Here is a 14,426-nt window from a genome sequence, read left to right as displayed (position 1 = left end):
GCTAGTTTATCAAAAGAAAGCATTTGTTGATGTATTTGTTCATTGATATAGACATGCATGTGTATATGCATGCACAAAGTCATGGGCTAGTTTATCAGAAGAAAGCATTCATTGATATAGACATGCATGTGTATATGCATGCACAGAGTCATGGGCTAGTCATGTCTTGATGTATTTGTCATGGGCCGTTTACACATTTAACATCTCATTAAATTTCTTGTGTGTGTAGATTCATACATCCATTGTACGACGATCATGCATGCAAGCGCTATCTTTTGGACACACATGCATGTAGCTAATACCACAGGCTCGCACATAGATTAGGACTATTCTTGATGATAACTATGTTATCATCATAATTCCAGTATATACACCAAAATCAATGTGAAGTCTGGAATGAGGTGATGCATATTGCTCTTGTAAAAAGATGCCCAATGGTGGGGACGAAGAAATTTACAGCATGGTTCATAGCAATTTACTACGTGTAGTCGCAGCTGTCAGGCGGCCAATGCAGGAGCGTGGAGGGCAGCTGTTTTTTCATAGACAGCGTGTAAGGAAGGGCCGACGAGAGCAGGGATAGCAACGGTGTCTTTGTTTCGGATATAACTTTGTCATACGCAACTGCGTGAGGCCATAAGGCACAGAGAGAGAGAGAGAGAGAGAGAGAGAGAGAGAGAGAGAGAGAGAGACCTGTAGCATTGGATTGTGTGATGCAACTATACGTATTGAGAAGGGGGGGAAATGATGCGCTTGCTTGGGAAGGTGAAGGTGGTTGGCAATGGATGCAAGTATTATTGTTACGTGCAGCAGCGGTAAGAAATGTCAGTGATGAGGGGCTACGCCTCAAGTCAGCTTCACACAAGCTCGAGGCAGGGGATGCTACAGTAGGCGGTGAGCTACGAGGCGGCATCGGAGGATATGAAGCCAAAGCCAACAAACCCGGAGGCACGGCAGTTCCAACATGCACCTCACGAGTTGCAGCAACGACGGACACCGGTGGAGGGGGAGCGCCCCAAGACCATTGGCGATGTAATTATAAGAATATTCCTTTGTCCATTCTATTATTTTTTTGGTGAAATTTTTGTTTTTTTCCGTAATAATTTAATAAACTGAATTATGCTTATGCTGTGGGGGGCAGGCATGGAGGACGCCGCGCAAATGGGCGTAGAGAAGCCACTGGATGTGGGGTCCGCGAGGGCGGTAGAGAGCGTGGAGGTTAGTACTACGAGGGGGCCCTCAAGGGGTGTTGGGCGGCTATGCCTCCAGCCTCCTCGACTCAGAGGAGGGAGCCACCCTACGGGCCACCCTGAGTGTAAGCAGTGCATGCCACATGTCCCGATTATTCTTTTCATATAATAGAATAGATTGTTTTTATATAATAACATTGATTTTAATCTTAAATTAACTTTCGTGTAGGATGCCAAGGACTACTTGCCCGCCGACAAGGTGGCAACTCAGCCCAACGCTAGTCGCGTCGGGCAGCAGGCCGAGGCCCGCAACCACCCCTTGGGCCACATCGACCTGCAGGCCGTCGCTATCTCCGTCCAAGAGGCAGCCAACTTCAACCCCGAGAATAAGAGTTTTGTCCCGGACGTTAACCTCTCCCGGCACCGACTGCGCACTGGTTGTCTTGTCCCCCCCCCCCAAAAGACCAACAAAGAAAAACCAGAGAAGTAATTGATTTTTATTTTCTCTCCCTGGGGCAAATCCTCTGTTCCCTCCCCCTCTATAGTCTATCACTTGCTTTCTTCCCGTAGCCTAGCTGGCGAGTCGTCAACATTACCCTTTCCTATCCATACAGTTTTCATTCTTTCTCAGATATACAGTTTTTCTACAGTTGTATTTCTTCGTAAAAAAGTAATTATGCTCTATCCCTGGTTTTGCTTGTTCTTCTCAGAAATTTTCCCCAGACTACCACTAGTCTTGAATGAGAGAGTTCGTTGTTAGTCTGCGAAGTTTTTATTGATAGTGCTGTTGATTTGTCCTTAAAAAACAACCAAGGGGTTTGATCGGTCAGATTTTGCACTCTATAAAAAGTCGTTTAGGGAAGCTTCCATGAAATCCGAATAGGGCGCTTCAATAAGGTGACATTTAAATGGGAGCCTCTCCGGGTCCGAGAAGGTATATAGTATGATGAGGTTGATTTCAAGTAAAGGTCATGGTATCATCAAAGGAAGGAAGAATATGGTGGACATTACTACTACTCAATATTATTAAAAACATCATGGAATCATCAAACAAAGGAAGAACATACTACAGTGGTGAGCTTATTTAAAACAAACATTGAGCCTTTAATAAAGGCAAGAGCCGTTAAAGAAAAGGTCATCGGATCATCAAATGCATGAAGTATGAAGAATGTGGTACTGAACAAGACTACTAGTGAGTTTAAGAACATGGTAGGTAGGTAAGTTTAAATAAAAATGGACATTGAGCATCTCACATAAGCAAGAGGTCCTCTACTAGAAGAGCATGTTGATTCACCAATGAGTTTTTATAAAAACATACATTGTTAATTTACTAGTGAGTTTAGCAAAAGCAAGTATTCAGCATCTAACATAGGCGAGATGCTCTCTATTATAGGAGCATGTAATCAACATAGAGCTTCCTAGCACAAGAATCATAAGGCCAACTAAACTCACACACACTCAACATTTTAACATAGGCAAGAAGCCCTCTATTGGAGGAGCATGTAACAAAAAGTAGAGCTCCTTGCATTGGACACACAAGACATCCTCTACTATAGGTGCATGTAATAAAAGTAGAGCTTTCCAACATAAGAAGTGCAATGTCTCCAATAGTTGTTGCATTGAATCTTCTCACAAAAACATGCGACAAAGGAAAAGGTCATGGAATCATCAAATAAAGAAAGAAAATGGTGGACATTTTGCTATTACCATGACTATCAAATAAAGGCATGAAATGACTATCAAATGAAGGCAAATCAAGTAAGACTGGAGATTTTATTACCAAGTCCAATAAAAACACACACTAAGCATCTAACATGTGCAAGATGCCCTCTATAGTAGGAGGATCATGTAGTTAAAGTACGATGTTCTAGCTCAAGAATTGAAGGCCTCTAATGTTTATTGCATTGAACCCTTTTGCAAAAACATGCAACAAAGGCAAGGGCTCTAGTAACACAAAGGCTTCCATTGAAGGCCTCTAATGTTTATTGCATTGAATCCTTTTGCAAAAACATGCAACAAAGGCAAGGGCTCTAGTAACACAAAGGCTTCCATTGTTTCAAAGAAAAGATTATGGAATTATAAGCAATGAATCCTTGTGCAAAAACATGCAACAAAGGCAAGGCCTCTAGTTGTTATGACAAGCAACCTTCCATACATAAGTGGAAGTGTAGTATTGAAACATCCATTCGAAGAGAAGGTCAAAGAAGGTCTATAGGTTGCAAAAGGTGAGTTGTGATCAAAGTCACTACAACAAAAAGGCCTCTTAGACGCACTTTTAGACACGATTTTTGAATTGAGAGAAAATCTTATGGGCGTGTCTACCAGCCCGTCTATTTGCGCATCTACCATTTCGCGTCTATAGTCTCATGTATGAGGAAATTTACACGCACCAATAGACGCGTTGTAGATGCGCATATATACGCATGAACACAAGTGCATAGGAAAACCAAAATTGTTATTTATTTAATTTCTTTTGTGCATCTACAAGCGCGTCTACATGGCAAATTAGATGGGCATATGGACACGTTCATAGACGCGCTTTTACAAGCGCTAGTAGACACGAACGCAAAATCAAAAATCTCCTTTTTTTAAGAAAAATATTTTTTTTAATTTGAATTATATAGCGCGTGTATGAGCGCGTGTACTCTGCATTTTAGATGCGAGTATAGACGCGCATTTTCTGCAATTTAGACGCGCAAATAGACACGAAGGACAGAACTGGAAAAAAAAAAACCAAAGAGCATGTGGAGATCTCTGGTTTTTTTTTCCCCCTCCCATACATCAAATTGTGCATTTGGGAAAAACACAATGGATTTGAAGGCACAAGAATTGAAAACAAAAATCCATGTATTCATTATAGATAAAATACATTTTCATGGGGAGTTTAAGTGATTGCGACCTAAAGCGTGGCCGCAAGCAGTAGGCTCAAAGATAGATAATAGATATACAAGGAAACAAGGCCGTAGAGGAGGTATTGTGCTCCTCTACGAATCTGAAGAAGAAACATCTTCGCTAGCACCACCATGGCTACTAGCGTCGCTATCCCCCTCCTCGCTATGCTCCACATCAGGGTTCGCCTACACACACAAAAGATCAAGGTTGCTTACGTACAATTACAAAGAAAAAGTTATAATTAGCTATACTTTTAATAGGAAAGTAAGAAAAACATACCTCCTCTGGCTGTCGAATCCTCATAGCCCGGTTGTATTGCTCCTCAATGATGAGACCCTCCTCATAGAAGTGAAGCCATGTGGCTGCGCAGTTATGGCCTCGATGGTAGCCTACCTCTCTAGGAGTAGGTATCCTACTAACGATAGTAGTCTGCAAAACAATTATGATATATATAAACAATTATGAGACACAATGTATTAGAACAAATTATATAAAGAATTGAAAGAAATATAAATTTTTAAAAACTAGAAATCAAAATATACTTACAAACTTTGCCTCCCACGACTCTCTGCTGCCCGATCCATAATGCGACGATCCCATGGTTTTCATTTGGATGCGTCGTGCCTCTGCGTGCTGGCGACTCTTCACTTTCTCTATTGTTTTCTTCTTGGCTTTCTTTCACTCTATGCGGTGGCACATAGGTGGTTGGCTATAGGCTCTATGCCCCTCCTCCTGTCTCCGCAGTGACTCCCTGGCGCATGTCATGAGGTGGGATCTTTTGTTGTGAAGCAAATCCCTCACTTTTGTGCGTCCCCAATCATCCGAGAATCGCTGACCCTCAGGATTTGGATACCTCCTATGGACTGCCCTCAACACCTCTTGCCACAAGCCGCTTTTCTGATTCTTGAAGTAAACGAAACAATCTTTATACATCGCATGTACAACGCTCCTCATGTACGCCATTACATCCCTTCCTTCATCATCATGGAAGATGTCACCAATATATGTAACTCTATAGTAGTGGCGTACAGGCTCCTCTACGTGATCTTCTGGTGAGGGTGATTGCTCGCCACCTCCTAGGCAGTCCCCACACAAGCCTCATCCTCCCCCTCGACTCTCCCTCCTCCCTCTCTATCGATTACCCTCTGCCTCGCTAGATGCACGTGCTTCTGCAAATGCAAGTGCGTCGGCTGACGCTTGTGCTTCAGCCGATGCATGTACAGGTGCTGCACGTGGAGTACCTGCAATTGGAGTTTGGACATTTTGTGTTTGGGAAGCAGTGCCGTCAGAGGCATTCCAGACATGATGCTGAACACCTCGTCTGCTGTGGGAGAGCAGCCAAGGTGTCTAGTCATCTCTCCCATGAAGTCTTCCTTACTAGGAAAACCTCCAAAAAAAGCATCGACCCCTCTACCGAACAAGCCCAATGTATCATTCATACGATCCAAATCTAGGTCATTGCTAGATGAACCAGGATGCAACATCTGCAAACAAAACACAGGAATAAGACAAATTCATACAATTCCAGAAATAAAAATTTATTTTTTTATCAGAGTTGGCACGTATATAATCACGTCTGAGATGCAAAATAGACGCGCTCTCAGACGCTTCCCTGAGGTCAAACCCTCTGGTCAGAGCGCGTGTATATCCGCGTCTGAGATGTAGCATAGACGCGCTCTCAGATGTGACTCTAAAGTCAAAGCTTTTGGGCAGAGCGTGTGTATTCTTGCGTCTAGAACGCAGAATACATACGCCTGGAGACGCGACTCTGAAGTCAAAGTTTCTGGGCAGAGCGCGTGTATCCTCGCGTCTGAGATACAGAATACACGCGCCTAGAGACGCAACTCTGAAGTCAAAGCTTCTGGGCAAAGTGCGTATATTCTCGCGTCTGAGAGGCAGAATGCATGCACTGGGAGACGCGACTGCAGACGCGATGACAGCAAACATAGCTGCGCGTCTATGTCTGCGTCTGTACTGAAATCTACACGCGCTGTCAAGCACGCTCAGTTTGCTGCTTTCAATCCGATAACTGCCATCCATGATTTATTTGTGCTATAAGAAGTTCAATCATAAATCCTAATACACATATAGAGAGAGAGAGAGAGAGAGAGGACTCGCCTTGGGTCTTTGGACGGGCGGTGGCACTACTTCCTTCTCCTTCTTCCTCTCCTTGGTGAGTTACTCTCCCTTGATGCTTGCTGCTTGTTGTCTCCTCTCTTTGCTTCTTCTTCCTCTTGTTCTCCCCTCTTTTGTTCTCTCTTTCTTCCTCTCCTTGGCTTTCTTCTTTCCCCTCTTGTCTCTTTAAAGTGAAAGAAGAGGTGAATCATGAGGAGGTGAGGCATGAAGAGACTAGTGGAGGTAGATTGCATGTCCACTAAACTCGAGCTTCAGAACGCGCAAAAAATGTAGGAAAGGAAAGGCGCAGTTTGAAAAGAAATGATTCAAGTATCTTTTGAATTTTGACTTTTGCGTCTATTTTTGCGTGTATATAAGCGTCTACGTTTACATAAACGCGCTTGTAGACGCGAATTTAGACACGCAAATTTATAGTAAGTTCTCATCATAAGTTTTTATGTATTTATGATAAGTTTTGGGTATTTAAAATTGAGATCTTAGAATAATTAATACGCCTTGAAGTTTTTATATAAACATATGAATAACAAATTTGATGTTGTCATGAATTAGGTTTAATCATGTCGTCGTCATCACCTAGTGCGGCGCATGCTGATGAGTCAATGAGCACATCCTCAAGTGAGGATGAAACATTACGTCTTCATAATCGAGATGCATGGCTACGACGAAAAATTAAATGCATGTGTGATCATTGTCGAGGGTGTATTTTTCGAGCACGTCGAGTTGCAATGTCACACCTCAGCATGTATGGAGAATGGGACCGAGAAAAATCGCCGGTATTCATTGTTTTTAACACTAAGATTGCTAGTCTATGTTACTCAATATATATCAACGTACATGAAACTCCCTTTTGTGGTTGAGCAGGATGCGGTGCCACATCCTCAGATGCTCCCTCCCGGGCATCAAGAGGCTGCAAAACATCGACGCAAGGAGGCAGAGTCTTCAAGAAGAGTAGAGACTGACGACCACGATAGTAGCCCTCACGAAATGCCCTATCAAGTTGTAGAGGATGAGATTTTGGACAACATGGTACACAATCTATTTTCACAACCGGTTCAGGGAGAAGGTCACTCTACGAAGCCAGATGACCCACTATACGTAGCGTCATCTACTCCGTTGTATGAAGGTTGTACGTACTCCGTTCTTCGTGCGTCCCTTGAGATACTTAACTTGCAAACAATTTATGGATGGAGTAATGTCAGTTTGAATGCATTATTGAAGTAGGTATCAATTCAGTTTGGATTATGAATCATAATATTAATTGTTCTATTTTGAAATCAGACACAAATATATGTTGGTGATTTTTTAACTCACTTTTAAAAATATATGTAGGTTATTATCACAAATGCTTTCAAAAGGAAACAAATTGCCAACTAAGAGAGAGCAAGCAAGACATTACTTGACATCTTTGGGAGGCCTCGATTATGTCAAGATCCATGCATATGTCAATGATTGTGTCTTTTTTCGTGGGATTCATGAGTTCGCACAAGAGTGTCCTGTTTGTGGTGAATCAAGATACACGCACGAGGTTGCTTATCAAAGGTGAGACATACTATCAATTAATTTGTTTCTAGTTATATTTTATATAATAAATGGACATGTTTGATCTTAATCTTTTACTACTAGTGCACATTATTCAATGCTATTTGATGTGAGGGTAAATATCTTCGAACTCAACGTATAGATGAAAAGAGAAATACCCAAGATTGTGGTGTCCTTGCTCACTTCGAGGATGCCAATGGTACCATGGAAGGTTATTGTGGCTTGATCCAAGACATTCTAAAGCTTGACTTCAAACGATTCTTTATATATATACTAGATGTGAAGTGGTTTAAAGAAGTGGTAACAAATGGTGAGCATTGCACAATTAGACGTCATCCAAGTGGTTTTGTAATCATTGACTCTACAAAATTTCACCAAAACAAGAATGACACATTAGTACTACCTCAACAATGCGAGCAGGTATATATGTAAAAGCTAATTTTTTTATATGTATCCATGTGATACATATACACAATATAATAAGAATTTAAGTTTCTTGCTTTTGTTTTTCAAATACAGGTTGTGTATCATCCAATGATAAACAATAACCGATGGTGGTATGTCATCCCTATATCTTATCGTTCAAAACCAATATATGGTAATATTACCGATATAGAGATAGCAGATGACAATCCAAAAATTAATGATGATGTACATGATGACACCATAATGGATGATATACGTGATATAGTACAAGATGAACCTCGCGAGGATGTTCAAGGACATGCAGAAGAGGACAATAATGTGGTTGATGATGATGAAGTTATTGAACAATATAGCAACACATCTGATAGTGGGATAGACTTATTTGTTTCGTTACCTCTTTGTAACATAGACCTAGAAGTAGATAGTTTAGCAAGAGCTGATCTCATTGAAGATAAGATGGATCATTCACTGTAACATACTTAATTCGCTTAATGATTCAATGTGTATTCTTAATTCTATGGAAAATATCATGCGCACATGTGCATACTCAAGAATCAATAGTTAAGTTTAAAGCTAAATTGAATTTTCCATAATAAAAAGGAAGCATTTTTTATCATCTTCAAGTAGAGAAATTACGAGATACATGCAATGCTTGCTACTAATTGTATAATAAGATTTGTATCGCTTGCCGCTAATTACTTATATCAGGCTTGTCAACTGGAGGAACTGCCATTCATTAGAAAGCAATGCAAAAATAATTATTAACTCTGTTTTTTTATTATATTAAGTCCAATTTCAGGTGGTTAAATAATTACGCACCTGCAAACATGTCTATATTCGCATCTATATGCGCAAATATATATATGCAAAATTCGCATCTATTTACACGCACATATAGATGCAATGATAGATACGCCTGACTTTGCGTGTCTATGCCTTATTTTTGTTGTGGTGAGTGGCCTTCTACACGTGCATGTGTAGTGTCAAAATGTGTCAAAAAGCCCATTCGAAATCTGTATTCACATTTTTTTAAAAGGTCCTCTCATCCCTCCACTCTTTCTCTTGGATAGTGCCTGTGGAGGCATCGGAAGCAAGGCAGAGCAAAAATCTCAAATTGCAGTGAGATTTGGTGTACGTGAAGAGCGCTGAATATTCTGCAAGCCAGCCCTTTAGGGCTAACCCATAGTTATTTTGGGCATCTGATACCGTTTCAGGGCCCGTCACACGGCTTCCAACCTATATGGCACAATGAGAAGTTTGGTATTCAAAAAATGAAGACATCCAAAAAAAAGTCTATTGAAAAAGAGTTCGAGAAAGTATGTATTCTATATATTATTTAGAGCTTTACCTTAGGGATTCCGAATCAACCACAAAGCTCTTAAGCCTATATGGCATAATCAAAGGAAGTTTGCCAATTAAAAAAATAAAGAGGGCTTTTTCTTGAAGGGTGAGTAGGAGTTTTTTATTCAAAGAGGGCTCTCTCTCTCTCTCTCTCTCTCTCTCTCTCTCTCTCTCTCTCTCTCTCTCTCTCTCTCTCTCTCTCTCTCTCTCTCTCTCTCTCTCTCTCTCTCTCTCTCTTTGATATTGTATTATTACTTAAATTATACTTACCCTATAATTAATGTCCCTTGAGTTGTCGTATTTATATTATAATTGAATATTTTTATATAAATTATATTTGATTTATAATTAATATGTATATTTATAATTAATACTTATAATGTGTATTAGGTTGATACGTACGCAAGAGGCCCTCTATATTCTAGAAGCATATAATAAAAGGTAGAGCTTCTTGCATTGGATATGCAAGAGAGTCTTTATTGTAGGAGCATGTAATAAAAGGAGAATAAAAGTAGAGCTTTTGCGATTGGGTGCAATCTCTCCCCATGCATGGATGAGCACCTCCTTCATGCATATATTTATAATATGCAATTAAGTTTTTGTGCTCAAAATACATTGAAATAATCATTTTTAAGTTTTTTATTTTCCTCACCTTGTAGAAATTGCTTTTATGCAAATAAATCAAGCACAATTTATTCTACTAGCTTTACAAAAGTAATATTTTATATTCTCTAATAAATAGATCATAATAAATCTATCATGCATGTATGTATGCAAAGTCATTGCACTAATATGTACATATAAAATAGAAAATTTCCAATAATGTTTTTTCATGTCATGAAGCACACAAATTTCACACATTAAAATACACACTATAAAATAATAATTTACTTAACTTTGTCTAATTATCTACTCACCACAATACAAAACACATTAGTATTCTTCCATCTATCTACCGAGCATAATACAACTAATATTATACACATGTTTGCATGATAAGTTATAAATTATGTAACAAATAGATAAAATTTATCATAATTAAATTTTTAAAAAATAAATATATTTCATAACTTTTTTGGGAGTTAAAAAGCAAACGTTCCTAATTGATAACACAAAGAAAAATATACTAAGGGTAGCCAACCACATGTAAGTGTTGCCTCAAGCGTATACTAGTATTGCTTTCTATGGCAAATATGCACTATCAAATTTCATAGATTTTACACAAAATAATATCTACTACAATGAATTTATGTGCATGAGATATTTATTGTGATTGTGAGTGGTAGGCATAGAGTTAGCATTGATTTTTTAATCCACTATGATTCTTTCATGGAATGATTTATGTACTTGACTAAATACATATGGTATTTATTTTATGTTCTAGTACTTGTCTAGTCATAATCAAGAATCTTCAAGAATTAATATTTTAAATATCAATTTTTAATAAATGAGGGTCATCAACTATAGGAGTAAGTGGAGGTGTTTCCTTAAATGGTTTCAACAAAATAATGTAAAATTATGTATCTTCCAATTAGTAGAGATGCCCGATCTAAACGCATTCTAGTTAATCTTGTGAACAATACGGAATAATGGGCAAAAATACATTGGTGCTAATTTAATTTTTGAATACCATTCAATGGTTTAGTCTCCTCTTTTTAATATAAAATCTCATCTAAACTTTCAAGGGAACAATTGGTTAATCAATCACGAAACGCTAGACTAATAATGGTTGGGTAACAATAGTAAGTATGAGAATAGCCGTTTTTTTTCACAATAAACTTTTATAAATAGTGCTTTGCTTGGTATCTAAATATATACATAATGACAACTAATTAAATACCTATAAACTTATACATATAGCTAAGTATCTAATAACCTAAATAACTACATGGAATTCAAAAACTTCCCTCTTAATATGAAACAATCACAACTCAATATATCCAATCTCAAAGACAAACCATGCACGCTTCTAGGAATGCTCTAATGTTAGATCATAATACCTTATTTACTAACAAATTGCATATTTCTCCATGTAAAAAATAGCCAATGCATGAATAAACTATACAACATAACTTTGGATAAAATAGATAAAATCAACAAAAAAATGTTGTGGTTTCCTCTTTTTAATAGCACCCATATTAAATCATCCAAAAAGTTATATAGGATTGATGGACTTTGATAGCTATCTCCCAAAGTTAGATTAAAAAAGAATTTAAACATGAGGAGTTTAATGTCTTATAAAGACATAAAATCATAAAATACATGGTTTCTAAGGATTTTAATATATAGGGTGGGTCTAAAATAAAATCTAAGGATATCAAAGAAATAATCACTATATAAATAAGACCTAAAAAGATTACATAAGTATTAAGTATTTATTATGAAAATGAAAATGTGATTTTTTATTTAAAGAATATAAATACAAGTAAATATTGAAAATAAAAAACTTTGTAAATACAATCACATAAATATATGTAAGTGTATACAATCTACATTTAAACATGCAAAAATAAGGATGTTTAGTATGGTGTCTAGTCAAAATATTAGTAATATATATGCGCATGTGTGTGTATGGTTTTCTTCTCTTTTAGAAAGACTTAAAAGCAATACATTGTATACCAAATTTTAAACATGGAGTTCTTCGCATTTGTTTCGATGTCAAAGACAAAGGTTTGAGTTTTTTCATACACTTTAGCAGGTCCATTGATGCATGGATCTTATCGTTCCAATTCTCCTATTGTCTTTCCAAGCCTTCAATTACTAAAATGGTCATGAAGTTATTTTTTTTATGCTTACTCGCCAATTGCTAGAATTTTCTACAAGTCAAAGTAAGTCTTTTTATTCCTAAAACTAAGTCGACAAAGTAAATATACTTTATGGTGTGTGGTATACGACTCATTGTGGATTATATTTGCATTGTATATTGAAAGGATAATTGTTATAGGAGCAAAATATTTCAAGAAAAGGAAGGATTGTTATATGACTTGTTGTGGATTATATTTGTATTGTATATTAAAAGGATACTTGTAAGAAACTGGGAAGAATAGTTGTTTAGTGTGAAAATAATAGTAATACTATGTCACACTAACATAGATATAAAAAGGAAGTACCACTACAAGATATAGACCTTATAGCGACGTTTAAAGCGACGAAAATACAAACAACAAAATTTGCCCCCGTCGTCGCAAAAAGCGTCGTTATTGACGACGCCATAGAATCGTCGCTATAACCGTCGCTATATGCGTCGCTATATGCTATAGCGACGCTATATGCGTCGCATATAGCGACGCATATAGCGACGGTTACAGAGAATTTGCGACGCTAATAGCGACGGCAATAGCGACACGTGCAGTAAATTTGCGACGCAAATAGCGACGGTAACAGAGAAAAAAAATTTTGTGGCAGGGCAGCAAGCTGCCCTGCCACATATAGCACTGTGTGCTGTATGAGAGCCATACAAAATAGTTTCTGCACTGCTTCATACAAAGCGTTTGCAAACAAAAAGAATGTATACTGAAATCATAAAACTGATGGATGAAAAAAATACATGATATCGCATAAAATGCGATTGGTACAATCATAAAACAATATCACTAATACATAGAAAATGTCTACATAGATCGGGCGACTAAAAACTAAAGGTATGTGAGCTCTAAGGATCCAAGGGCGAGCTACAAATCGTCATCCCCCGAAAGCTCTTCCCGCTGTAAAGGAGCATCAAACGGATTCTGCAAAAAAAGAAACAGCATATCAATCCACCATACAATAATGCATTCAAATATCTCATGGTAACTACGGACAAGAAAGATGAGTGACTTACTGGGCCGCCGCGTCTATACAATCGGTCGATCAATGATCTGAGACCGTGCCTCTCCGCATATCGAGTCTCAAGGCCTTGCGGATCGCGATTTGTAATGGAGTGCTGCAAAGAAAACAAAATGCTAACTGTTAGAAACATGATTGTCAGTACAAAGAATATCTCAAAAAAACAAATAAGCAAAACAAAAGAGAATCTTACAAAGTCCTCCAAATATGTCCTGTGGCCGCCACTCCCAAGATGATGTACCGATCCGGCCTCGATTCGTGCCCTCGCCGCCTCCCGCTGCTGACTCCAACGTCCTGGCAAATTTGTAGCCTCCTCCCTCAGTCAGTGCCAGTCGTCTGCATCTAACCACTCGGGCTTTGGAGCCCCACTCTTGATTGCCTTGCGTGCGTCGGATCGTCTATGTGACATGTATGCACGCATGCAATCCATCATCCAGCCCGTAGAGAATCTATCCACTGCGGCTGGCACCGGGAACTCCTCGTGCAAGGATGCTACTATGTACTCCTTGCTCCCCTCCGGTATGTTCCTCCAATGATCCAGGACGTTGTGCCGAAAAACTTGTTGGCACAACTCCCTCATGCGAGCCATCACCCTCCTCCCCTCATCATTCATGATGATGGCTCCTGACCACCTGCCATCCACTAGGTATCCATAATCCCTAGGAGTGTACCTTGTATGGGCCCTCTCCCATCTCCATCCACGCTCCTGGGCATATCCAGGAGACCCCTGAACATCCGGTGTACCGACGGGGGTACCCTCTCCCGGAGTGACACACAAAGGGGTGCCGCCAGAGGGTGTGCCACCAAAAGGAGTGCCACCAGAGGGGGTGCCACCAAAAGGAGTGCCACCAAAAGGCGTGACATCTGCCGACGGCTGCGCAAAAGCCGGAGTAACTGGAGTGGACGTCCCCACAGGTGTGACAAATCCTGGCGGTGACCAAGCTCTAGCTGAACGACGAGACGGAGACACCGCGTCCGTGTCTCCACAGCAGCACCCCCCTGATCCTCCTGTAGTCGCAGTCCCTCCCTCTGGCCCAAGTCGCGAGCGTCGAGATCGTCTACTCGAAGCTGAAGCATCTG

At 39.3% G+C, this 14,426-nt stretch overlaps 1 pseudogene; it reads left to right on the top strand.

The window, feature by feature from the left end:
* Positions 1-782: 782 nt before the first annotated feature.
* On the top strand, positions 783-1,677 carry LOC148035673 (uncharacterized; annotated as a pseudogene).
* Positions 1,678-14,426: the final 12,749 nt, after the last annotated feature.

Source organism: Lygodium microphyllum, chromosome 5, assembly GCF_053477565.2.
Source record: "Lygodium microphyllum isolate KBCC chromosome 5, Lygodium_microphyllum_v1.1.10, whole genome shotgun sequence".
Classification (NCBI taxonomy): domain Eukaryota; kingdom Viridiplantae; phylum Streptophyta; class Polypodiopsida; order Schizaeales; family Lygodiaceae; genus Lygodium; species Lygodium microphyllum.
Note: the sequence above shows the minus strand (reverse complement) of the source record. Positions and strands in the feature narration are given on the sequence as shown.